Here is a 26,867-nt window from a genome sequence, read left to right as displayed (position 1 = left end):
ACAGACAGCGGCTGGAATTGAACCCGGGTCGCTGGTGTTGTAATAGCATTACACTTACCTTGCACTTGTCTTGATTAAATTCCGTCTGCCAGCACTCTGCCCAGCTTTCCAGCTGATGTATGTCCCTCTGTATCTTTTCACAACATTCTTTGTTATCTACTACTCCACCAATTTTTGCATCACCTACAAACTTACCAATCATACTGCTTACATTCTCATTCAATCATTTACATACATTATAAACAACAAAGATCCTTCTGGGTCCCACCCTCTGCCCCATTAGTTTAAACCCTCCCAAGTAGCACTAGCAAACCTATCACCCCTCCCCTAGAAGAGATCCCAATGATCTAAAAACTTGAAGCCTTCTCTCTTGCACCAGCCGTTCAGCCACGCTTTCATCTGGCCTATCTTCCTTTTTCTAAACCCACTAGCAGGTGGTACAGGGAGTAATCCTGAGATGACAAACCTCGAGGTCCTACTTTTCAATTTTCTACTTAACACCCTAAATTGCCTTTGCAAGACCATCTCTTCTCACCTTTGTTGTTGGTACTAGCATGGATGTGGGGTGCTCCCCCTCCCCTTGCAGAATGTTCTGTAGCTGCTCCGAGACATCTTTGACCCTGGCACCAGGGAGGCACACACCATCGTGGAGTCTCACGTGCAGCCACAGAAATGCCTTTCTGCCCTCCTGACTATTGAGTACCCTATCACTACTGCTCATCCAGACATCATCCCTCCCTGCCATACAATGGAGGCAGTTGTAGTGCCACTTATTTGCCTGCTACTGCTTTCCTCAGACAGACCCCCCTCCCCCCCCCCACCCCAAAAGTATCTAGAGTGATTTACCTGTTAAAGAAGGGAATTGCCACAACAGACTCCTGCACTACCTGCCTCCCCGGCAGTCATCTACCTACTCATTGGCTGAACCTGCAGTGTGACCTCTTCCTTGAAGTTCTTATCTATAACACCTTCTGCCTCCTGCCTGCTCCTCAGTGAGTCCAACTGCTGCTCCAACCGATCCATGCAGTCTGAGAGGAGCTGTAGCTGGACGCACTCCACAGTTGGATATACTCCCATATTTCACAGGAGGAGCATACAACTCCACCAACTGACAGTTCTACCCCTCAAGTTACTACTGGGTTTAAAAGAAAAGGAACTTGGCTTACCTTGACATCACTCAGCCTTCTCGCTGAAGCCTCCCTCATCGAAGCCTTTGCACTTAAACCTAAAACTTAGCACTTTGACCTCAAAACAGCCTTTTTCAAAATGCCTGCTTGCACTAGAGTTTGCCTCCCTTTTATATGCTTTTCCCTGATGCCAGGCCTGCTGGTGGGCAAAAATCACTTTGCCTTACATGGCACTGTCTTTTTAAACTCCTTCCTTGAACTGGCTCAGTTAGGAGCCTGGTTAAGAGTTCACCACCTTCTTGTGGTTTCGTCACAAAACAGACCTGAAGAGAAGATGCTGTTGCAGCCCAAGCCTATGTCAACCTCTTCTAGAATTCCATCATTGAACCTGTCCAATCACTTTCCTACCTGTCTAATGACTAAATCTTTCTGATCCAAGATGTGAATGACACCCTAACTGGGCAGGATGGAAGTAACCAGTCCCTCCTTGTCCTTCTCACCTCATGTGCAGCCTTTGATAAAATTGAGCACATCAACCTCCTCCAGTGTTTTTTTTCCATTGTCTAGATTGGTGGGACTGCACTCTCCTTGTTTCATTCTTATCTCTCCAATTGTAGCCAGATTGTTGGCTTATTTTTACACCTTGGACTGTTATTTCTGATGAGCTCCAAGGAGTTATCTTGGGCTCTACATGCTATCAATTGTTGACATAATTTAAAGGTAGTGTCATTGTCCATTAGCGTGTGAAAGAAATCCAACTCTGCCCCATCATCATCTCTCTCGACTCCTCCACCGTCTCTGAAGCTTTACACTGCTTGATCAACATCAAGCAGTGGATGAGCAAAAATTTCCTCCTGTAAGATATCAACCTCCACCATAGGGTCTACTCTCATGCCACTGGCTCCTACCATCTCTTTGTCTTGTTCAGTCTCATGCTGTTACCAATCTTGACGTCATGCTTGCAAAGGATATTAGTGGTCTCGCTGCATCTTTATGACAGTTTCATTGTCATTTTTACTGATACATGATTTTTATAACTAGATTGCTAAATTTCACTTCAAACTTTCAATTGTAAGCTTCCTGGATAGGACCATAACTGTCATTGACTGGATTACTGTCTAATTATATATCCACTTAACCACAATACCCCTGCCCTCGTGCCACATTGAGGTGACTTTACCACATCATTTGAAAGCAGTATGAGCACGTAGTATGTGGTATTCTGACTGTGAGCAGAAGACAGCATGTTGTGAATGAGCTGGATCTGGCATTTATAATTGAGAAGACTTTATTTGGAGCATGGAAAGGAGGACTGTATTTGATCACAATCAGTTTGTGTCTAGCCTCTGGGGATAATTAAGCTTTGGGCCTTCATTGTTGGATGCAGAGTGCCCTAGCAGTATGGTAGCCTTAACTTCATACTTGAGAACATGGCATGCAGATATTGCATCATTGAGGAAAGACTTTCATTAGAGCAAAGTTTGTCATGCAGCTTTTCAATCCTGTAAAATGGTAATGGAAATACAAAATAGGTCACATGGCTCAAGATATTTCTATTGAGCTTTAGAAGTACAGCCTTCATGATAGGTTTTCTATATAGAAAATATTTAAAACACCATTAGGGTAATATTGTAAGCAGTGCATTGCATGTCCACTTTTGCTCCTGTCTTTCATTGTACTTTAATCAGTGTTGGATGTTTGTCTGCTACCAGAAATGGTTTCCTTTGCAGCCTTCCCCCATACAATCTCTTATGAGATTCTGCCCATTATTGCACTCAGGCCTTCCTATACGTTGTTCCATCAGCTAACTTTGGCCTTCTGTGTGGTTTAAGGTATAATCTGTTAGCTTTCAATAAAGCCAGTTTACAACTATACTATATTGATGTCTTGTTTTTTTTTACCATAAAATGCATAATTAAAGTTAAGCCAGTGCTCCCTATTTTATTTTTGGTTGCTCTTGTATTTTTCTAGTATGTTTAAAAACATCCAGGTCTCTGCTTCTGTGCCTCTGGCAGGATGGTTGCCTTTTGTGAAGGAGATTATAATTATTTTCTCAACATATAGCGTGAGTATTATTATTATGAATAAGCTCTAGCTGCAGAATAATTAAGCTAATATAACTTCGTTCCTGCCTTCCCTTTACATTTCAAGTAGTCCCTCATCCCTTGCTCAATGTACCTACATCTTGTATTTTTTTTTGTAATTGAGGTTGTGAAACTAACTGATTTGTGCTGAATTTCTTTCACCCATTGTTAAAGGGTCTTGCTTAAGATGTGGTGCATTTGTTTATTTTACAATAAGTATTACATACCAATGCAAAATGAAAATTGTGTTATTTTTAACCATACACCATACTGCAGGTGATGAATTTGCCAAATGGATGAGGATGAATTCCTGATCTCCTTTTGGTCTTGCCAACATTCAGTCCTTCCAAGTTCTTCCCATCGAGAGATAATACTGTTCTGCATGTGAACCATCTCCCCAGTCCCACGTTAAGTATTGACTTCTGTTTGAATATAGTTTCAAATGCCATCAAGTATCCAGTCATTTAGTGTGAGCTTTCAAAGTAGGTATTTGTAGGTTATTTGAAAATCTAGTCCTCATTGTGGACCCTCAAATGTATCTTTTCAGGAGCGATACTGAATAGCAAATAGGAGTATCATTCTATTTATAGTTACCTTTACTTCTCCCAATTCGGGTTTGTCCAAGCCAATTGTGGCATCCAATGTAAGCAGCCACCTCAATTTTGACATAGGAAGGAAAATAGCATTAGTTATTTCCTTGCCTTCTTGGCTCTTTAACACCCTGTACCTTCCCAGCAACTATTAAAAGAGTTCAACATAACATCATTATTTAAAACTTACATGTTTTCCAATTACCTTTTGCATATTGTCAGCAGGAATAAATGATATATAGAAGATATTGCTTTGCTGGTGCTGCATTATAGAGTTTATTGCAGAAATGCATGTTATAACTTAACAGTGTTTTGTCTTCATTAAATAAGTGATACCAGCATACAAACTCCCTGTCCCATATTGAGGAAAAATCAGTTGTGTTACATATCACGAGTCACTCTCCAAAATGCACAACTGTATGTTAAGTTGGTAATGTCCTGTTCAAAGATAAATATCATCATTAACATTTCAGTATTGTGAAACAGCAGACACATGCATTTATGCATTTTTCAGTATAATTTTTACCACAATTCTACAGAAAAACGTACTATCATCCATTTGAAAATTCTGTGTCATGTCAATTTGAACAGTGAAATACAACCAACAATAGATTTACTGATGTTATCCTTCTAGAGAAAATACTTAGCACTTTGTAATGTTAGGGTGAAATTCTGGATGTCTGTCACTATATGATTGAAGTGGGGCTATTTGAGATGATAAAGTAATAGAAATACTGAAGCAGCATAGTCAAACATTAACGTGCATTGGTTTAAGTATAATTATTATTTTTATCCTCCGATGGCATATTGATACCAGTTTGCTAAATATGTCTAATGGTAACTCTGGGTATGTGAGTGGATTCCACAATTCACGTTTCGCACAGATTCACTTTTTGCAAAATATACACCTAAAACATTACTCTTTTCAATGATGGCTGATTGAAGTGCACATGTGCAATTATTGAATGTGAACAGGACATGGATTGTGATGCTCCCCGGGAATGAATTGCCTGATGGCACTTACTATAGTTCAGTCACAGCAACAGTATACAGGAGGACATTTAGTGCCTGTAGAATCCTAAACAGCAGGGAGTCGGTATGTTCATAAGAATGAGGAGGAAATGTGGGAAAATAAGGAGGAGGAAAATAAAATGTCCCATCATATCGCCATAGCAACATGAAAACACAAATCACACCATCATTAGAAACAGCTCGGTAACTCGCAATTGATTGCAGGTACTTTTTGAAGGGTAAAGTATAATAGTGAAAGCAAAATCATTTAATAATGGTCACCAAAATTTAAACAATACACAGGACACAATTTAATACTCAATTCTAGGTTTCCAGAGTTTGTTTCAAATGCTATTTTTTAAAGGAATTAATTATTATTACTTATTATTTAAGCATTTTCTTCAATAGTTAAAATTCAAATTATTTCCATATTTTCAGACAACCTGCAATACTGGTCCTAAAGTGAATTTTACTTCCTTCATCAATTATTTAAAAAAATAAGTGAGAGTCAACTAGCCATGAATTCAAAACAAAGTATGTTTTTGTATGCCGGGTTGTTTTAAACTGTTTGCCCAAGAACACCAAAAAAGCAATATTGCATAGATTAATGCTTTATCAGAGCATTAACCAACCTTGTACACATTCCTGAATGAGTTAGAGCTAGTTGTGAGTAAGAATGGACTTCTGGTGCAAGGAATTTGCGTACTTTAATTCTATTTTCCTTGTGTCCAGCTCACCCAATTTTTCTCGATCATAATGTAAAGTCCAAAAGTTGTTTCTGAAACATGGCTGGTGCTATTCTCTCACGGAAAAAACTAGCTCTTAATTACAGTGAAGGTTCAAATTGAACATAATTTAAAGGGTCAGGCACATCAACCTTCTGGTCTATGCCAAACAAACCTCCAATTGAACCAGACTGGGATCCCAGTCACCCTCTTCCTGGCTTATTTCATCAGGATCCTCATCAAAGCATCATCTGTGACATATTTCAACAGAGACAGCCTGCAAGGATCCTAAGACAAGCATTCTGAGAATGAGGTAGATTGTGACTTTGTTCTTGAGAATAGTGCAGTCACATGGTTGCTAGGCAAATCCCAAACACCAATTGGTGGTGGTGTTGCTTGCTGAGAAAAGATGATAAAACAATTAACAAGCTTTCAGCATTATTTGTGTCATTGAGTCTTTCTTGGACTTTATCCCGATCACAGGCTTGCTCTTCGACCTCTCCACAATTCCCCCTCCCACCATCTCCATAACAAAGAATGTTTGATTTCTGACTTTTTTTGGAGTTCTCATGGAGGGTCAACAACCTGAAACATTGACGCTATTTCTTTCTCTGCGATGCTATCTAACCTTCTGAACATTTCCAGCGTTTTCTAATTTTATTTTGGATTTCATGAATCTGCATTTTTTTTTGCTTTCAAATTATCTTTGTCTCCATTTGTTGCCAAAGGAAATAATGATATAAGCCATCAGGATATGTATAAGTGAGGAAGGGTTGCAGATTTCTGGAATGACAAGCTGGCTGTAAAGCTGTGGTCAATCATTTGGAAAGCAGGCAATATCTTTGTATCAGGAAAATCGTTTCACATCAAGTGAAATTGGTGTCAATATCTGAAAGTCCACTACTCTCTGCACTTTTTATGGTCCTGCACATTGGAATTGCCATACCTGGACCATGATGCAACCAGTCAGGATACTTTCAACAGTACATCTATAGATTTGTTTTTAGAGTGTTTGGTGACATGCTGAACCTCCTTAACCTTCTAAGAAAGTAAAGATGCTGGCACGCCTTCCTTGTGATTGCATGTATGTGCTGGGCCCAAGACAGGTCATCCAATATGTTCACACCCAGGAATTTAAAGCTGCTGACTCTCCACCGCTGATCCACCAATGCAGACTGGTGCATGTTTGCTCTCCTTCCCCTTCCTGAAGTCAGTAATATAGGACATTTAACTGAGGTCTCTTAGCAGGATTGCATGTGTTAAAAACATTTAATTGCATTTAATAGATTAGAGGGGTTAACAATGCTAAAAAAAATCTGAAGATGTAACTTATAATTAAATTTTGCACTGTAGTATCATTTTTATTCTGGCTAGATATAGAAAAGTATACTTTCATGAATAAATCAAGTCAATGAGGTAAATGTTTAGGTATTGTCAGGTCATTATTTGGTGCACGTTTCATTGCTGTTTCATTATTGTAAATTTGCACAAATGACCCCTTTTTAACTTTGATCCCATCAACAGTGACACAGGATTGTGTATTACTGAGGTAACACTGAGAGGAAACAGGCTGGTACTGACACTGACAAAGAAATCAGCTTCCATCTCCCAATTCTCCTTTCGTTAAGACAGGTGTATAGTGATACCCACTCACTGTTTGGTGGCTGTGTCAGGTGCTCACACTTGACACTTTTTACGTGCAAGTCTGAAAGGTTGAATGCTACAGTTTTTGCCCTGCCCTTTCTATTGTGTAAGGCTAACTAACAGGACAGCAGTGGTAACCTTGCATCTACATTCAGTTTTGTAGGCGATGCATTTTGCACAAATTTAGTGACTGGTTAAGATACCTGACCAGCCATTTTTGATTATTTTGATCTCATTGGCAATCACTTATGATTGAAATTGGTTTATTATTGTCACTTATAATGAGGTACAGTGAAAAACTTGGCTTGCCTACCGATCGTACAGGTCAATTCATTACACAGTGCATTTACATTGGGTTAGTACAGTGCATTGATGTAGTACAGGTAAAAACAATAATAGTACAGAGTAAAGTCTCACAGCTGCGGAGAAAGTGCAGTGCAATAAGGTGTAAGGTCACAACAAGGTAGCTCATGAGGTCATAGTCCATCTCATCGCATAAGGGAACCATTCGATAGTCTTATCACAGTGGGGTAGAAGCTGTCCATAAGTCTGGTGGTACAAGCCCTCAGGCTCCTGTATCTTCTACCTGATGGAAGAGGAGAGAAGAGAGGATGACCCAGTTGGGTGGGGTCTAGATTATGCTGGCTGCTTCACCAAGACAGCGAGAGGTAAAGACAGAGTCCAAGGAGGGGAGGCTGGTGTCCGTGATGCGCTGGGCTGTGTCCACAACTCTCTGCAGTTTCTTGCGGTCCTGGGCAGAGCAGTTGCCATACCAAGCTGTGATACATGCAGATAGGATGCTTTCTATGGTGCATCGATAAAACTACCATACATTTTGTTTGGAACTATGTTAAGTAGAAATAAAGCTACTGGAATCTACATATGTGGATGCTACCAAATCAAATGTTACTCTGCCATTTGTTTTTTTTCTCTCTATTGCTAATGTTTACCATTTACTTCTGTGTGATATTCGAAAGAACTGGCATAACAACCAGTTTCTGAAACTATAAACTGGCATTCCCATTGATGGTTGCCCAACTAGCCTTGCACAATAGAATGGACAGGGCAAAAACTGTAGCATTCACCTTTCAGACTGCCCATAAAAAGAGACAAGTATGACCACCTGACGCAGCCTAAACAGTGATTAGTTATAGGATCACTGTCGCCTATGGTGGGGTGAGGGAACTGTTAGAAAGTGCATGCTTGGCTTTGTATAGAGATACTTCAATAGCTAATGGATTTGTGCAGCACATAGCCCCTATGTACTGCATGTATGTAATTGAAACATTCTTGAAAGCAGGACATATGGAATTTAGATTCTTCTTACTTTGAACCTCCTATTAGCAACCTGTTGTCCATTTTGCCTCATACTTAGTTTTTTGTGTTCAATTATGCTGCCTCAATTGCATTGCCCAAGCACAATGACCATGGAGTTTGTAAGGTAGAGACTAGTGTCTAATTCATGCTTTATCTGGCATATCCAGAGAACAGAAATATGAAGAAAAAGTAGAATGGGTTTCTGAGAAGCAGAGTTAATGTTATTTTCAGAAGAAAGAATGCACTGGGGTTTTGAGATTATGTTTACCTTGGAGTGATATTGCTGCAGTAGTTGAGAAGAAAGAGAAATAAAATGTTAATGACTTGAACCTTCTTTCCATATCTGTCATATCTGTCACATTCAACGGCCTCCTGCTCGGGACTTGAACATTCTTTCAAGAGAAGGTGAGAAATTGGAGATTTGGATGTAGTTATGGGCTGCTTACTTTTTTTTAATGCAGGAAGAAGGTATTGATTTTAGTTGTCATGAATCTGATTTAAAAATAACAGCTGTCAGTTAGTAATCCGAATGCATACACCAATAGGACGAAAGTTGTGTGAAGAAAACATGGTCAATGGAAAGCTGGAAGGGACACAAATGAAGAGAAACGTAAATAGGTTGAAGGAAAGTTACTGTAGTTTTTGGACTGCATGTCTGATCCTTAAGCAAACCTGGTAAAAATATTAAACTTTTTTCTTCACTATGTTGCCTTTGTTTGGAATTTTCCTATTTGCACCAATTGTCTCTTCTACCTGCTCAACTGTTTCTACTGGGGTCTGTTGATGCCTCGCCCCAGACAGAGCCTCTGTTCTCTGCTGATGTTGTTCATTAGCATCACCATTGCTGCTGTGGAGAACTTAAAGGTTCATTTGCCTCCCTGCAGATTGCACATCATAGTTACAGAACAAGAAATGTTGACCCAATGTATACAAATCTGCTTGGTGGTTAACTGCGCCTTTAAATAGCTCCAGGGCTTTAAGTCTTGTGCTGATATGCTGGTTCCATGTCCTGCAAAGAGAAAGCCAGCAATAAGTGGTATTGCTCCTGCATTAGTTCACATTATTTGTTTGATGGGGACTCTGGAAGCTGTGGTCAAATCTCTCTTTCACATTGGGTAAGTGTGAGTTATAATGTCTGGCACTTCTGCATGGGATGTTAACTGAGTAGAATATCAGCAGGTTTTCCATTGTGGGGGGAAACCTCACAATGAACCTACCACTAACTTACCTGATCTATGAATATAATTGGTGAGGCTGGTGGTACTTCTGACATGGAGTGATGGATTAAGTCAGGTTATATCAATTATCTGCCATTTTACAAATTTCCTGTTACTCATTACAGAGCCACCAGCCGCAGATTGAGATGCCATGTGCCAAGCTACCAGCTGTATTTTACTATTTCAGTAATATGCCTCATATTTAGGCCAAAGCACAGAGAACAACATTACCTTTGCTTTGTGTGAATTAGAGACTGGGAGTAATTCCTTTAAAGATGCAAGCATTCATTATTTTTGTTTATTTTTAAATGATGTTAAGCTGTACCTTCATTTTTTTAAAGAACACTTGAACACATTTGTTAGAGAAATGATCCCTAATTTAACTGTCCCTACATCCTTTTAGTTCATCTGGAAGATCAGTACGGCTGTTTCATTGCCTAAAGATTGCTTGTGAATAGGCTCATACTGCCCTAAGTAGTAATCCATAACCTCAAGTAAGAATCATCAGCTTTGGCCAGTAAGAGCCCCAGTTTGCCAAAAATCTGATTTTTCATGTTTTAGTTTTCAGTAAAATTGCAATAATTGGCAATCAATCAACTCCAATGGGCAGGCAATGTCATACACAAGACCCATGTCAAACTCCAGAAACAGATATCACTCTGAGGTCCACACCGGTAAGAGATTGCCAATTGGTCAGAAGAATCGATTTGAGGGTGCTTTCGAAGCTTTCTCGAAAAAATGTGACATCTTCACAAACACGTGGGAGTTCCTTGGACATTACCACTCATGTGGAAAAAGTATTCAAGGTGCCACTGATAACCTCAAATTCCTTCATCAGTAGCAGTTGGAAGTTGAGAGCAGATAGGGGAAGGGGCACAGCACCCTTCAAAACTACTCAACCACCTGGCCCATCAAGCCCATTCTGCCCCAGCTGTGGCACACTCTGTGAGTGTTACATTGGTCATGTCAGCCACCTTAGATCATATGGATCTGGAGTGGAAGCAAATCATCAATGATGATAATTAATGGACCTTTATTTCCCTTGCACCATTGCGGATTATTGTGAGAACTCTAAATGACCTGCTCATTATTGGCTAAAAGGGACCAGTGCATTGGAAACAAATTGTGATGCTGCCGATCTGCAGAACTACAGTTTAATGGCCAGTGCTGCCTTTTACTGACAGGCTGACAGAAAGAAACAGAAGGATTAAAATGCTGTTAGTGCATGTCAGAGCACAGGTGTTCTGCTTGCCAGAGTGCATGACTTGGCATGATTGGCAGGTGAAGGAAAGAAAGACTTACATTTATTTAGTGCTTTTTATCAATGCAGGATATCACAAAGTGCTTTATAGATAATGAAGTAGTTCATGAAATACAGTCACTGTTAAAATGCAGGAAACATGACAGCTACCTTGTACCCAGTAAACTCCCACAAACAGCAATTTGATAATGACCAGATTTCACTATTCAGGTGGTATTAGAGGGATAAATATTAGGTAGGACACTTGGAATGACTCTCCTACCTTTTGGAATAGTATTATTGGTCCTTAATGTCCACCTGAGACAGCTGATGTCATATGAAGATAGTGCCACAAATAGTGCTGGACTCCTTCGGTACTGTGGAGAAGTGTCAGCATAGATTTCTCTGTTCAGGTTTAAGAGTAGAAAAATGTTTTGGTTCACTTAAAATAATAGAGCTACTCGTAAAGTTGTTGAACCTTTCATAAGTAAACAAACCCACATTATCAATACAAGTTCTGTTTAATGTTTTGACATATTGATCTGTTTAAGTAATTGATCAATTTTAGAATAATTGGCTAGTAATTCTTATAAGATTATAAGAACATACACAGAAGCGGGGGTAGGCCATTTGACCCCTCATGCCTTATCCGCCATTCAGTAAGATCTTGGCTGACCTTATACCTCTGAGCCACTTTCCTGCATTAATGCCATATCCCTTGGTCCCCTTAATACCCAAACATCACTCAATCTTTGCCTTGACTATAGTCAGTAACTGGGCATCTACAGCGCTCTTGCAAATTGCAAAGATCTATTATCTTTGGGTGAAGAAATTTCTCCTCATTTCAGTCCTGAATGGCTGGCCCCTTATTTTGAGATCATGATGTCCCAGCTAGGGGGGAAATATTATTCTTGCAGCTATCACATAAACCCCTTTAAGAATTTTACATGTTTTAATGAGATAAACTCACACTTCTAATTTCAAGACAGTGTAGGTCCACTCTGCTTAATCAATTTTTGTGAGACTGTTCCCCCATCCCAGAAATCTGTCTGGTGAAACCTCATTGCTCTCTGTTGCAAGTATACCTTTCCTGAGGTAGGGAGACCAAAGTGCACAGTATTCCAGGTAAGATATCACTGGGACCTTGTATGATTACAGTAAGACATTTAGATTTATACACAAATACTCTTGCAAAAAAGACAACATACTGTTTGCCTTCCTACTTTTTAAAACTTTATTTATACAGCGTGGTAACAGCTCCTTCTGGCCCAACGACCCCGCGCCACCCGATTACACCCATGTTAACCTACTAACCTGTACGTCTTTGGAATGTGGGAGGAAACCGGAGCACCCGGAGGAAAGCCAAGCAGTCACAGAGAGAATGTACAAACTCTTTACAGACAGTGGCGGGAGTTGAATCTCAATCGCTGGCTCTGTAATAGCGTTACGCTAACTGCTGTGCTACTGTGCTGCCCTGAATTGCTTGCTGTACCTTCATGTTAACCTTCTGTGATTTGTGTACAAGGACTCGCTCTGAACACCAACATCTTTCAGTCTCTTGCCATTTAACAAAAACTTAAGTTTTCTGGTTGACCAGAGTTGATAAGCTCAGATTTCTCCATATTATCTTCCATCTGCCTTGTCCTTACCCATTCAATTTGCCTTTCTACATCCCCCTGCAGCTTCCCTCAGTCCTGCTCACAATCCACACTGCCACCCAACTTCTTAACGATAACAAACTTGGATATATGACACTTGGTCCTCTCTTCCAAATCATTGTTACAGAATATGAACATCTGGAGCCCCAGTACTGATCCATGTGGTACCCACTTGTCACAGCTCCCCAACCCAATAATGACCCATTTATTCCTGCTCTCAGTTTCTTGTATATTAACCAATTCTCAATTCATAACCATATATTAATCCCAAAGCCTCTTGTGTGGCAGATGTCTTCTTAAAGTCCAAATGTACCATATCTACTGCTTCCCCATATCATTTCTGATATCTACTACCTCAAAAAACTCTAACAGATTTACAGACGTGGTTTCTTTTCATAAATCAATATTGATACTGCACAATCCAATTAATATTTTTCAAGTGCTCTGTTACCATTTCCTTGGTAATAGATTCTAGTATTTTCCCTACTACTGATACCAGGCTAACTAGGCCTATAGTTTTCTTTCTTCCACTTCTGTTAAAAAATGCAGTTACATTTGCCACCTTCCAATTCTTGGGAACCATTCCAAAATCTATCTGCCAAGGTTTAGTTTGTGGGAACCATTCTAGAAGCACATTGATTGAATCCTGCCCATCTGTATCGATGGTATACAAGTCAAGTTCTTCACTGTACCTTGGTACATGTGACAATAGTAAACGAATTTACCAATATACCATGACAAAGTGCAGGGGACTCACACCAGTTTTCTGTGGCACAGTGGAATAGAAATCTTCTTATAGTCAAGCATTGTGCATATAAGTGATGCAAAGTCCGGTTCTTTAATGTGGCAATGGACAGTAACTGTACATATATTCAGGAGTTACTTGAGCAGTGGCAACTTCCCAGTGTGATGTCCAGCCAAATGGGAGTCCTTGAAGTACTGGTTCACAGTGAGAACCATTGCTCCATTTCAGATCTGAATTTGATGAGGTTTCCTTAATATAGGAACATAAGGACATTAAAAATAGGAGGAGGTGTAGCCCATTTGGCCTTGAAGCCTCCTCTGCCATTCACTAAGATTACAGCTGGTCTCCTACCTCCATGCTGTTTACATGCATTATTCCCATATCTATTGGTTCCCGTAATATTCAGAAATACATTGATCTCTGTTTTGAATCAATGACTCAGCCTCCACAACTCTTTTGGATAGAAAATTCTGAAGATTCAGCACCTCTGCGTAGCAATTTACCCTTATTTCATTTCTAATTGGTCTATTCCATATTCTGAGAATATGTCCCCTTGTTCTAGACTCCTTGGTCAGGAGAAACATCCTCCCTGCAAAACTCTGCACATCAAGTTCCATAAGAATTTTGTAAGTTTCAGTGAGGTCTCCTCCTTTTAAGCTACAGAGAACACAGTCTCAGTCGACTCAGTCTCTCCTCACACAGCAACTCTCCATCCCTGGAATCAATCTAGTGAATCTTTGTTGCACTCTTACTTTGGCAAGAATATTCTTTTTCGGTTAAGGAGACTAAAGGTGTAAACAATACTTCAGTTACAGTCTCACCCAGACCCCATGTAATTGCAGTAAAATGTCTTTACTTTTGTATTTATATCCTCTCATAATTAAGGTTAACAAACCATTTGCCTTCATAATTGCTTGCTACACCTGCATGTTGCCCACCAGTGACTTGTGAACAAGCATATCTAGGTCTCTTTGAACATCAACATTACCCAATCTCATAACATTTAAAAAATATATAGTGTTTTTCTTATTCTTACACTAATATCAACTTTTTAGTCAAGCCTGTAGTGGAGACTATTGTGCATGGTCAAAAACCACATCTGATTCCAGGGGCCTCTTGCCTAAAAAAGTTAAGTTAAAGTAAGATGCTGGCATATTTCACTTGGTCTATAATTTATGATATATGTTGGCCACTTCAGATTAAGTATCTATTTGTTTCACATTTTTGCCAAGTACAGGCAGGGGGTCATTTATAGAATGGAAGAAATTTCTGAAGTATTTATAGTAGTTCTTAATCAGTTTATTACTTGTGATATCACACACAACAAAAGAATACACAGTGGGACAAGTGCAGTACTCCGCTTATTTCAGTGAAAGGTACAAATATCTGACGTGTTTGGCTAACTTATACCAAGATCAATCCTAATTTAGAGAACTTAGAAAAACTTGGATAAACTTGAAAGGATGCAGTTGAGACATAATATTACAGCAATATATATGATAAATAATTGCTTAGAAAATGAAATATTGGATGCAATTTCAAATTCAACAGTAGTTGCAGAACTAGGGAGGCAGGGAAATTCAAGCTAGTGACAGGAAACCGTAGGACTGTTATTAAGAACTTGCTAAATAAGAAAAAAAGTCAATGGGTTTTTGGTTAGGGAAAAAGGGTGTTGTAACAGGGAACTAAACAATGCATGACACAGATCAATATCCCTCATCCTATTTTATATTGTGACAGTCTGGTTCTTCTAGATTTTCCCACTGGACCTCTTTAAAATAAAATATTGCATGTTCAATCAAAACTGAGAAATTGCTTTTTTATTGGCTTGGTGGAAGTTTACAAAATACTTTTATTCCTTACTTGATAAGTTGCTCCATTATTCAAAATGAGTGCTAGGCCAGCAGTTTGTGCTGATAGCCTGCCCAAGAAGAGCAGGGTAAGCTGCTACAATGACTATCACCTGGTGGCACTCACATCCACTGTGACAAAGTGCTTCCAGAGGTTGGTTCTGGCTAGAATTAACTCCTGCCTGAGCAAGGACCTGGACCCACTGCAATTCGCCTACCACCACAACAGGTATACAGGAGACGCAATCTCACTGGCTCTCCACTCTGCTTTGGAGCACCTAGGCAATTGCAAGACATACGTCAGACTATTGTTTATCGATTACAGCTTGGCATTCATCACCATCATTCCCTAGTACTAATGCCCAAGCTTCAAAACTTGGGCCTCTGTACCTCTCTCTGCAACTGGACGCTTGACTTCCTTACAGGGAGATGACAGTCAGTGCGGATTGGTAGTAACATTTCCTCCTCACTGACATCAACACAGGTGCACCTCAAGGATGCGTGCTTAGCCCACTGCTCTAGTCTTTGTGCACTCTTGACTGTGTGGCTAAGCACAGCTCAAACACCATCTATAAATTTACCAATGACACCACTGTTGTTGGTAGAATGGTGATGAGGAGGCTTATAGTGAGATAGATCGGTTGGTTGAGTGGTGTCGCAACAATAACCTTGCACTCAACGTCAGTAAGACCAAGGAACTGATTGTGGACTTCAGGAAGGGGAAGTTGGGGGAACACACACCAATCCTCATTGAGGGGTCAGCAGTGGAAAGGGTGAGCAGCTTCAAGTTCCTGGACGTCAACATCTCAGAGGATCTATCTGGGCCCAGCGTGTTGATGCAATCATGAAGAAGGCACACCAGCGGTTCTACTTTGTTAGAAGTTTGAGGAGATTTGGTATGTCACCAAAGACTCATAAATTTCTATAGATGTACGGTGGAGAGCATTCTGACTGATTGTATCACAGCTTGGTATGGATCCTCCAATGCACAGGATTGCAAGAGGCTGCAGAAGGTTATCGGTTCAGCCGACTCCATCATGGGCACAACCCTCCCCACCATTGAGGAAATCTTTAAGATGCGATGCCTCAAGAAGGCAGCACCCATCATTAAGGATGCTCACCATCCAGGACATGCCCTCTTCTCGTTATTACCATCTGGGAGGAGGTACAGGAGCCTGAAGACTCAAACTCAATGATTCAGGAACAGCTTCTTTCCCTCAGCCATCAGATTTCTGAATGGTCTTTGAACCCATGAATACTACCTCATTATTCCTTTATTTTTGCACTATCTATTTATTTTTGTAATTTACAGATTTTTATGTCTTTCCACTGCTGCTGCAAAACAACAAATTTCACATCATATGTCAGTGACAGTAAATCTGATTCTGAATTCTGAATAGCCTGCAGAAGGCCGCAATCTTGAGGCTCCACTATTTAGTGGTTGGGCCTTAATTTACTGATAATTAGTTGTAGCCTGTCAGTTCTGGAAGGTTTGACATATACATGGATCTGCCAGCCAGGCAAAGCGTGATGCGATGGTGGAAGAGCAGAGGGTGGTGTGGGCTGGTATTGTGGGAATGGTGGTTTGTGGCTAGTCCTTCTAGATTCCCAAAAAGAATTAATAAATGCCAAAAGCAAGCCCCTTTCCCTGAACATTTTCTGAGCATGAACATTCATTATGTCATGCTAATACACCTTGAGCTTTGGTGTCATTTGACTCTCTTTTGCCTTAAAAATAAAATAAGAAATATCAAAGATGGCACTTTGAAATAAGGGTAAACTGACCTTTGTAACAGAGTTAAGCAGAGCTTTAAAAATAAATTTGAAATTATTTTTTACTTAGAGGAACTGATTACTGTAAGGCCTGTGCTTCAGCTGAAGTACACATGCCACTGGAATGTCGGAAGATATGTAGCGAACAATTTGGCACCTGAAAGAGAAAAGGTAAGTTAACATTTCAGTTCTGCCAGAGTTTTGAACAGAATTATAACCTTTCTTTTCAGGTACTTAATGGCTGTGCATTTCTAATCTGTTTAGAATTAATTTTGTGCACATCTTGTATGTCAGGCCCCTTGTCAACATCAAATCCCACAGCCTAGCTTTGGCTCAGTTAGATACCGAGCAAAACACTCTTTAATGTACCCCAGTGGAAAATTATATATTTACACAGATTGCCCGTCAGTGTTTGAAAAAACAAGTTAAGGTCAGCTACCTATGGATAATTTAGTAAAATATGTCCACGGCCCACGGGATGTTGATAAGTATTCAAAATTTTGCATTTGTATAACAACTTTTTACAAGTCCATAAAGTCTGAAAATATTCAACGGTATGTGAAGTACTTTTTAAGTGTTATAACATGGGAAACACAGCCACTAATTTGTGCACAACAAGGTTTCACAATTGGCAAAGGGATAATGACCAGGTCGTGTGTTTTTAGTGATGTTGGTTGAATGTTAAAAGATGGCCTGGACAAACACGTTAACATGGGATCTTTCATCATCCTATGAGTCTCTACTGGATTTAAGTCTGTCCTAGAGGTAATGGGCATGAAATGTCTAACTAACTGCATCACTTAGTCTGCTTTCATTTTTTTTTCAGTTTTGGGATTCTTTTACTGATTTGGCTAATTCTTTCAAAAACAATAATATTCTTGATTAGACTTTTTTAAGTCAGCGTCCAACAAATTATTGAGCCTAGAAATTCAATGATGCCTATAAAGGCATGTTAAGCAATCAGATCACAGCAGACCAGCTGTTTTGTTTGAGGGCCTGCCACTGGGAAATATGGTAGTGCACAATTGAGGTTTTTCCTTCATAGAACGAGAAAGATCAGGGGAGGGTGAAGAATTGGAAGAAGATTCAGTGCATTTGGTGGTGGGTGGGGAGAGTCATGGTTCAGCTGCCAGGGTAAGGATTGGTTGCTCGGACTGATATTGGTAATTGATCAGGAGGAGTGGATGGGTGGTCATGATAGTGTGGACCAGATTGGTAGATGGGAGCGTGTCACGTTGAATTGCCTGATTCGTGGGTTGGGCAGGTGTGAATAACTTGGGCTTTGAGGGGCGATTGGATCTGGGTGGGCTCAGGGTGTTTTCCAAAGGAGAATTGAATAAATACGTTAAAGAGTGGCTGCCTGCAGAATTCCCAGCATCCCGGTAGCAGTAGAGATATAGAGGAGCAGATTGGCAGGCAGTGTTTGGAGAGAAGCAGAAATAACAGGGTTGTTATAATGGGAGACTTCAACTTCCCAAATATAGACTGGAACCTGCTTAGTGCCAAAGGTTTAGATGGGACAGAATTTGTTAAGTGTGTCCAGGAGGGATTCCTGACGCAGTATGTTGACAGGCCGACTAGAGGGAATGCCATGTTAGATCTAGTTTTAGGAAATGAACCGGGACAGGTGAAGGATCTATTGGTGGGTGAGCATTTGGGGGACAGTGACCATTGCTCCATAACCTTTAAAATTGTCATGGACAGGGACAGGTGCAGAGAGGACAAGAGGTTTTTCAATTGGGGAAGGGCGAACTACGAGGCTATAAGGAGAGAACTTGGGAGTGTAAATTGGGATGTCCTTTTTGAAGGAAAATGTACCATGGGGATGTGGTCGATATTCAAGGATCTTATGCAGGATGTTAGGGATAAATATGTCCTGGTGAGGCAGAGAAGGAATGGCGGGGTGAAGGAACCGTGGGTGACGAGAGAGGTGGAACGACTTGTTAGGGAGAAGAAGGTAACATACGTGAGGTATAAGCAGCAAGGTTCAGACAGGGTCTGTGAGGAATATAGGGTAGTGAGGAAGGAACTTAAGAAAGGGCTGAGGAGAGCTGGAAGGGGACATGAAAAGGCTTTGGCTAGTAGGGTTAAGGAAAATCCCAAGGCCTTTTTCAAGTATGTGAAGGGTAGGAGGATGGCTAGGGTGAAGGTAGGTCTGATTAAGGACAAAGGTGGGAGAATTTGCCTGGAGGTGGCGGAAGTGGGAGAAGTTCTCAATGAGTACTTCTCTTCGGTATTCACCAGGGAGAGGGGTCTTGATGATGCGGAAGGGAGTGCTGGTAGGGGTAATGTTCTTGAGGTTGTTGATATCAAGAGGGAGGATGTGTTGAAGTTGTTAAATAATATTAAGACAGATAAATCTCCGGGGCCTGATGGGATTTTCCCCAGGCTGCTTCGAGAGGCTAGGGAGGAGATTGCTGAACCGCTGGTAAGGATCTTTTGAGTCCTCGTTGTCTACGGGGGTGGTGCTGGAGGATTGGAGGATTGCGAATGTGGTCCCCTTGTTCAAAAAAGGTAAGAGGGATAGGCCAGGGAATTATAGACCGGTGAGTCTCACGTCTGTGGTGGGTAAGCTGTTAGAAAGGATTCTAAGGGATAGGATTTATGAACACCTAGAGAATAATGGACTGATTAGGGACAGCCAGCATGGCTTTGTGAAGGGAAGATCTTGCCTCACAAGCCTGATAGAGTTCTTTGAGGAGGTGACCAGGAAGATTGATGAGGGCAGTGTGGTGGATGTGGTTTACATGGATTTTAGTAAGGCATTTGATAAGGTTCCTCATGGTAGGCTTCTTCAGAAGGTCAGAGGCCGAGGGATCCAAGGAAGCTTGGCTGTGTGGATTAGGAATTGGCTTGCATGTAGAAAGCAGAGGGTTGTGGTGGAAGGAGTGCCCTCGGATTGGAAGGCAGTGACTAGTGGTGTCCCGCAGGGATCGGTTCTGGGACCTCTACTTTTTGTGATACTTATAGATGACTTAGATGAGGGGGTGGAGGGCTGGGTTAGTAAGTTTGCGGACGACACTAAGATAGGCGGTGTTGTGGATAGTGTGGAGGGCTGTCGGAGCTTACAGAGGGATATTGATAGGATGCAGAGCTGGGCTGACAAGTGGCAGATGGAGTTCAATCTGGAGAAGTGTGAGGTGGTACACTTTGGAAGGACAAACTCCAGGGCAGAGTACTAGGTAAATGGCAAGGTACTTGGCAGTGTGGAGGAGCAGAGGGATCTGGGGGTTCATATTCACAGTTCGTTGAAAGTTGCCTCACAGGTGGAAAGAGCAGTTAAGAAGGCCAATATGAAAGTCGTGGGATTGAGTTTAAGAGCCGCGAGGTTATGATGCAGCTTTACAAAACTCTAGTTAGGCCACATTTAGAGTGCTGTGTTCAGTTCTGGTCGCCTCATTATAGGAAGGATGTGGAGGCATTGGAGAGGGTGCAGAGGAGATTTACCAGGATGCTGCCTGGATTGGAGGGTATTGAATATGAGGAGAGGCTTAAGGTGCTAGGGCTTTATTCGCTGGAAAGGAGGAGGATGAGTGGAGACATGATAGAGGTATATAAAATATTGAGAGGAATAGATAGAGTAGACAGTCAGCGCCTCCTTCCCAGGGCACCAATGCTCAAGACGAGAGGTCATGGCTTTAAGGTTATGGGTGGGAGGTTCAGGGGAGATGTCAGAGGGAGGTTTTTCACCCAAAGAGTGGTTGGTGCATGGAATGCACTGCCTGGGGTGGTGGTGGAGGCAGATACATTGAACAGGTGCAAGAGCTTGTTGGATAGGAATATGGAGGAACGTGAGATAGAGGGATATGCGGGAGGAAGGGGTTAGGTAGTGTGAGGGTGGTCTGATGGACGGCACGACACGGTGGGCCGAAGGGCCTGTTTTGTGCTGTGTGGTTCTATGGTTCTATGGACTTGGGTCGTGCTGAGGCAGACCTTCTCTAAGTCATGCAAAGGGCGGCTTCACCGGTTCAGGACGATGGACTATCTGCGCAAGTACAAATAAAATCCGTGGAAATTTCCATAATCCCACCGAAAAGGGGAAAATCATACAAGTGGTGTTCAGATGTGCATTGCTTGCAGCTAGATGCAGTTTGCCTGAAGTCCCTGATTTCCAAGTGTATTTGATTTTTTCATTTAAGATGGGGTGCATGGCACATAAGTCTTTGGAGCTGCTCAATACTTAAATCTATGGAGTTGCTCAAGCCAACTTCTGGGCATCCATTTCTGATGGTGGACTCAGCATTAGAGGGGAATGTGTATTGATCTTTCCTGAGCTGGGTTTAATTCTTCACCTCCTTTCTCTTCTTACTATGCCCTACCCCATTATTTTATGTCTAAAAATCAACTCTGCTAGATAAATAAGTAATTTTCAAAACAAAATGATTGAGAGGAGGTCTCTAAAGCTGTCAGTCATAGATGACTTGGATCTCTGCATTCCAGTTGTATGTATAGTTGCCCACAGAAGGTACAATTCGAATATTTTCTCTTTGATATGCTCATGGGATCATTCTTTAGGTTGTGGAAAAAAAAATTGTAATTTCACTCGGGTGCACAGGTTTAGTTGTGATGTGAAAAATGCCTGACGGAATAAGGAATCCCTTTTGGTAACTGCTGCTTCTCACAGTAATTATTTCCAAAACTTTGTTAAGCACATGTCAAAAAGTGGAATTGATAATTAGTTTTGGGACAGTGACAAAACAAGATGACCACTTGAAGAACAATATTTTAAAACAAATTGTTTAAAGATGGTACATTCTCCGTTTCCTCCAAGTGAATGACAGCAACTTTTTGGCAGGGAGGGAGGGAGAGAGAGAGAAAAAGAAAGAGTTTTGGGATATTAATCATCATCGACTGTTGTAGAGGTTTATGTATGGTGAGGCAGGTGAACTAAAGAGATGGGATCAAATTGAATTTCAACATGTGATAGGTGGAAGAAGACACTGTAACAAAGGCTCGTTAAGCAGTTGGATCACAGCAAACCAGCTATTTTCTTTGAGGTAACACATAAGATGCTGGAGGAACTTAGCGGGTCAGGCAGCACCTATGGAGGGAAATGGACAGTTGACTTTTTGGGACCTGAAACGTTGACTGTCCATTTCCCTCCACAGATGCTGTCTGACCTGCTGAGTTCCTCCAGCATCTCGTGTGTTGCTTCAGATTCCAGCATCTGCAGTCTCTTGTGTCTCTGTTTTCTTCGAGGGCCTGCTCCAGGGAAATTTGGTGGTGCACAAGCCTCACAACTTTGCATGCCTTAAACACTCAAGGTTTTTCTTTCACAGGGTTGGAAGCGACAGTGAGGAATCGAAGGAAGATTTGGAGCATTGATGGGGAGTGAGGGAGGGTCATGGTCCAGTTGCCAGGGTTTGGTGGGGGGTAGGATTGGTTGCCTGGATTTGAGGTTGGTAATTGATTGTTCTTTGCTACTAAAATTCCCAATTCACTTGCAGGCAAATTCCCCTTTTGACAAAAGGTGGCAGAATGGTTGTATTTCTCATAACAAGTGACCCTCTGACAAAAATTGTCGTCTGATTTGAGGTATGTGACCTTAGACAGTAGATTTTTTAGTTACATCCAATGGTATGGTGCTAAGCCATTCAGAAATCAAGGATATTTGGTTCATTTGCCAAATAATGAGCCCACCAAGCTTCTCAAAGGTGAGGGTGATATAAGTGAATTCCATGGTTAGGGAGATGTCCGTTCTGAGAGCGGTTTGAAATTAACAGCAGTGGAATAACAAGCTAAAATTCATTATGTGGGCTCACATTTAAAGCATCAGCACTTGACAAAAACACAGTGGAACACAAAATCAGCCCTGTTGCTGAGAAAGTGGCAAGGCTGTTACTATCAAGTGCTGGTGGAAGGCTGCTGCCCCAGCCAGAACCAGTACTTTCATGAGCCATAAATATAAAGCAGTGAAAGTAACAGCATAAAGGACTGGATTTCCTCTTCAAAAACAGAATATAATCCGTGTTTATAAGAGGAACATATGAATAGCACATTTACAGTAGAAAATTGCATATTCTTTCATTGTTGAAGCCAGGTGTGTTCTGAAATTGAGATGTGACATTTTATAAACTATGCATTTTTGTGGGATTTACTGCTGAGGTTGGCATTTATTTCCCATGGCTAGTTTGCCAAGAAGGTGATAATGGATCTTTCTTTTGTACCCCTAGTAAAAATTTGATACATGGCTCAACCTCATTAAGGGATTAGAATTGCATATAGGCCAGACCAGGGAAGCATGATGCATCTCTTTCCCTCTAAGACTTTAAAGACCTAATTTGGTTTTACAGCAGTCTGGAAGGTTTATGGATTTATGAGTGGATATTGGATCAAAACAGAATTGTGTTGCCTATTTCACTAACTGTGTTCAAATATAACTCGATGGGCCAAATGGCTTAATTCCGCTCTATGCCTTATGGTCTTATGAAGATTGAACACTTGGGTGACTGGCATCACCTGTAGAACTGTATCACAGCAAAGGTTAATACTTGCAGAAAAGGAAATTGGAGGGGAGGAGCAAAAATAATAAAATAAACGCATGTCAGTCAAAATGTGTAACATACAGGCTGCCCCCGGGTAACAAATGAATTCCATTTTAACAGATGTCCTTAAGTTGATTTTCTCCATTAGTTGGAAAATACACAAAAATTACTTGATATGGTAACCATACTTCCACAGTATTGCAATGATTGGCATCAAGAACATGTAAGATTGATTAAAAAAAATTATTAAAAGTGTAGAGAGAGTGGAAACTAGTTCTGCTGTTCATAGGAATGAATGTATGTATGTACATCAGATTTTTGAATTTAATAATATTTTGGGAACCCATGTATGGGTGTCTGTAAGTCAGGGGTTGGTAACCTGAGGATGGCCTGTACTCTCTACAGGTAGAACATTCAGTGATTCAATTCATTTTGCTTCAATTCTTAGTACTTCTAGAAATGAAATTACTTTAGCTAGTTGTAATTTTAATATCAGCAGCAGCCAGGATAATAAAGTAGTGAAAGTAGTACAATAAAACACTGCATTTGATTTGCTCTTCAAATAAGAATATAACCTCAAGCAACAAACAACCTGCTGGAGGAACTCAGGGGGTCGAGCAGCATCTGTAGGTGGAAAGGAATTATCGGCACTTAGGGTTGAAAACCTGCATCAGGACTGAGGATATAACCTACATGTACAAAGGGGCATATCAACAGCATGTTTAAAACAATGGATTGCATATTTTTAAATTTTTGAAGCCAGGTGTATTCTGCAAATCGGGCCTGATTTTAAAAACAAATTCTCATTATGTGAGTATTTGTTGCCCATGTTTAGTTGGCACGAGAAGATAGCAATAGGTCTTTCTATTGAATAATTAGTACCAACTTAATACAATATGAATAGAAAACGCTGGAAACACTCAGGTCACAGAATACCTGTGGAAAGAGAAACAGCATTTGAGGTCTGAGACTCTTCGTTAGAACTGACAGAGAGAAAATAAGTTAGCTTTCAGTCGTAGAGAAAGTGGAGGAGGTATGGATAGAACAAAGGGAATATCTCTACTAGGGTGAGTCCAAATGAGTTAATGTGGCAGCTAGAATTAATTTATGCTTCTTTGTGTGTTATGTATTGCTAATAGCAGGGCTGTGGGACATGCCTAGCAGGCCAGACTATACAAATAGAAAGAGAAATGGAGAAACTCACTGATGGATGATGAGCAGAAATAGCCAGTTGTGATACAGATAGAAAGAAAGGGTGAGTTAATTAAAGTTGGAGAATTTGATACTGAATCCAGAAGGGTGTAACATGCACATACAGAAGATGGGTGGCACAGTGGTACAACTGGTAGAGCATCTGCATCACAGCTCCATTCACCCATGTTCGATCCTGGTGCTATCTGTGTAGATTTTGCATGTTTTCCCTGTGGGTTTCCTCCGAGTTCTCTGGTTCCCTCCCACATTCTAAAGACTTGCGGATTGGTAGATTAATTGGCCACTAAATTGCCCCTAGTGTGCAGGTGAGTGGTAGAATCTGGGGGGAGTTGCTGAGAATGTGGGGAGAATAAAAAAAAGGATTATTTTACGAATAGTTTAAATGGATGGTTGACGGTCAGCGTGGACTCAGGGGACCAAGGGGTCTGTTTCTGTGCTCTATCTCTCTGTGACAATGACACGATGAAGTGTTGTTCCTGAAGCTTGTATTGGACCTTGTTCTAACAGTGCAGGAGGCCACACAGATAGGTCAGAGTGAGAATGGGATGGAGAATTAAAGTGGCAGCTATCTGGGAGCTAAGTTTAATAAAATCTACTGGTTTGCTAGTCTATTTCAGAGGGAAGTTAAGAAAAAGCCCCGTTATGGGATTATAGGCAGATAAAGGCCAGAGCAGGCGGAAAGGTATACTTCCTTACCCTCAAGAATGTAATGAGCTAGTTGGGTTTTACGACAATCCAACTACCTCATGGTCACTGGTGATAAAGAATATTTGAATTATTCTATACCATGCAAAATTATTCCAGGCAGAAATATGAAGTGGGAAATCCTATTTCTATTTGTGATGATTTTTAATTAAAATTAGAGTTAAGGAATTTCACTCTCAGTGGCTTATTTATCCTGCTGCCTACCAGAAGCCAGAGGAGAGAGGTTTTCTTAATCTGGGACATCATGACTGAAGAAGTACAGCGACCAAGTACTAGAGTTAATAGCATGTGTGCTGCCTTAAGCTAGTAGCTGTACAGTATAATCACCAGTGCCAAAGCAGGTTCAGTAATGTGAAAGGAAGTAAAGAAAAACTGAAGTCATCACAATTCTTGCAATATTATCATAACAAATAATCTAATGAGTTGAAAGAGGCAAAGTTTAAAAGACAGAAATGATCTGTTAACAAGTAAAATATAACAGAAGATATGCTTCTGGCGGTCACCTATAGTCCGCCAAATAGTGTGAAGTCGATAACAAATTGGTAGGGAATTTGCAGGAAGGTGGAAGAACTTTAATGATAATAGTGGACAGAAATTATCAGCAGTGGAGTGGGAAAATAACAATGTGAAAGACGGATGTGGAAGAATTCTTGAAATGTCTTCATTAGAACATTCTTGATAAATATATTTCCAGCCCCATGTGGAAAATAAGTGTTACTGGTTCCAATTTTAGGAAATAGAATAGGGGGGGCAAGTGTAGCAAGTTTCAGAAGGAAAGCATTTGGGAAACAGTGATTGGAATATGATGAGATTTTAAATAGTTGTGGAAAAAGACAAATACATTCTAAAGGAAGAGAACCAGTTTTATTAATCTGAAAAGGGAACTGGTACGGGTGGAATGGAAGCAAAGATTAAAAAGTGAGCATTGGGAAACCTTAAAAGAAGAGAGAGTTTTTGTGCAGGCCACTGACATTCTCAGAAAGGGAGAAGGAATGGTATTGAAAGCTAGAGCTTCTGCGATGACTGAAAGACATTGAAATTAGCAAGGACCCTGTGAGATTTCCAGAATTGTTCCAGGGATGACAGATATTAGCTACAAAAGTTAAGTTGGAGAAGTGGAAATTTCTGTCCTTGGAGCACTGAACGTCAAAGAGAGATTTGATAAAGGTGTAGAAGATTATGACAGATGAAGATAAGGTTGATAAAGCAATGCTGTTCCCAGAAACTGATGGAACAAGAAATGGGGGACAGAGTTAAGGGTTTGGGCAAGAGTTACCACAAGAATGTGAGGGAAAACTTTTTTACACAGCAAATGATAATGACCTGGAACATGCTGGATAAGAGATCAGTGAAAGCAGAGCTGATTACTAATTTGTAAACAAAATTAAAGGGCTTTTGAGGGAAGAAAACTTGAATGGCCATGGGGACAGACTGGGGTCTGGCATGCCTTATAAAATTATAGAGCTTTATGGTATAGGAGGAAA

General features: G+C 40.7%; 1 protein-coding gene across 5 annotated transcripts in view; it reads left to right on the top strand.

Annotated features, from left to right (window-relative positions):
* Window positions 1-26,867, top strand: part of bcorl1 (BCL6 corepressor-like 1) — a 183,144-nt gene that overhangs the window by 2,855 nt on the left and 153,422 nt on the right. Inside the window, exons 1-2 of one of the 5 annotated variants that reach the window (XM_052020784.1) lie at window positions 16,985-17,152; window positions 22,429-22,516. The exons of the other annotated variants lie outside the window; for them this stretch is intronic. The gene's annotated coding sequence lies outside the window, so the exon portion shown is untranslated. Of the gene's footprint in view, window positions 1-16,984; window positions 17,153-22,428; window positions 22,517-26,867 lie in introns of those variants that run through there. 5 annotated transcript variants of the gene reach the window in all.

Source organism: Pristis pectinata, chromosome 8 (genome assembly GCF_009764475.1).
Source record: "Pristis pectinata isolate sPriPec2 chromosome 8, sPriPec2.1.pri, whole genome shotgun sequence".
Taxonomy (NCBI): Eukaryota; Metazoa; Chordata; class Chondrichthyes; order Rhinopristiformes; family Pristidae; genus Pristis; species Pristis pectinata.
This window is presented reverse-complemented; position numbering and strand designations above follow the sequence as displayed.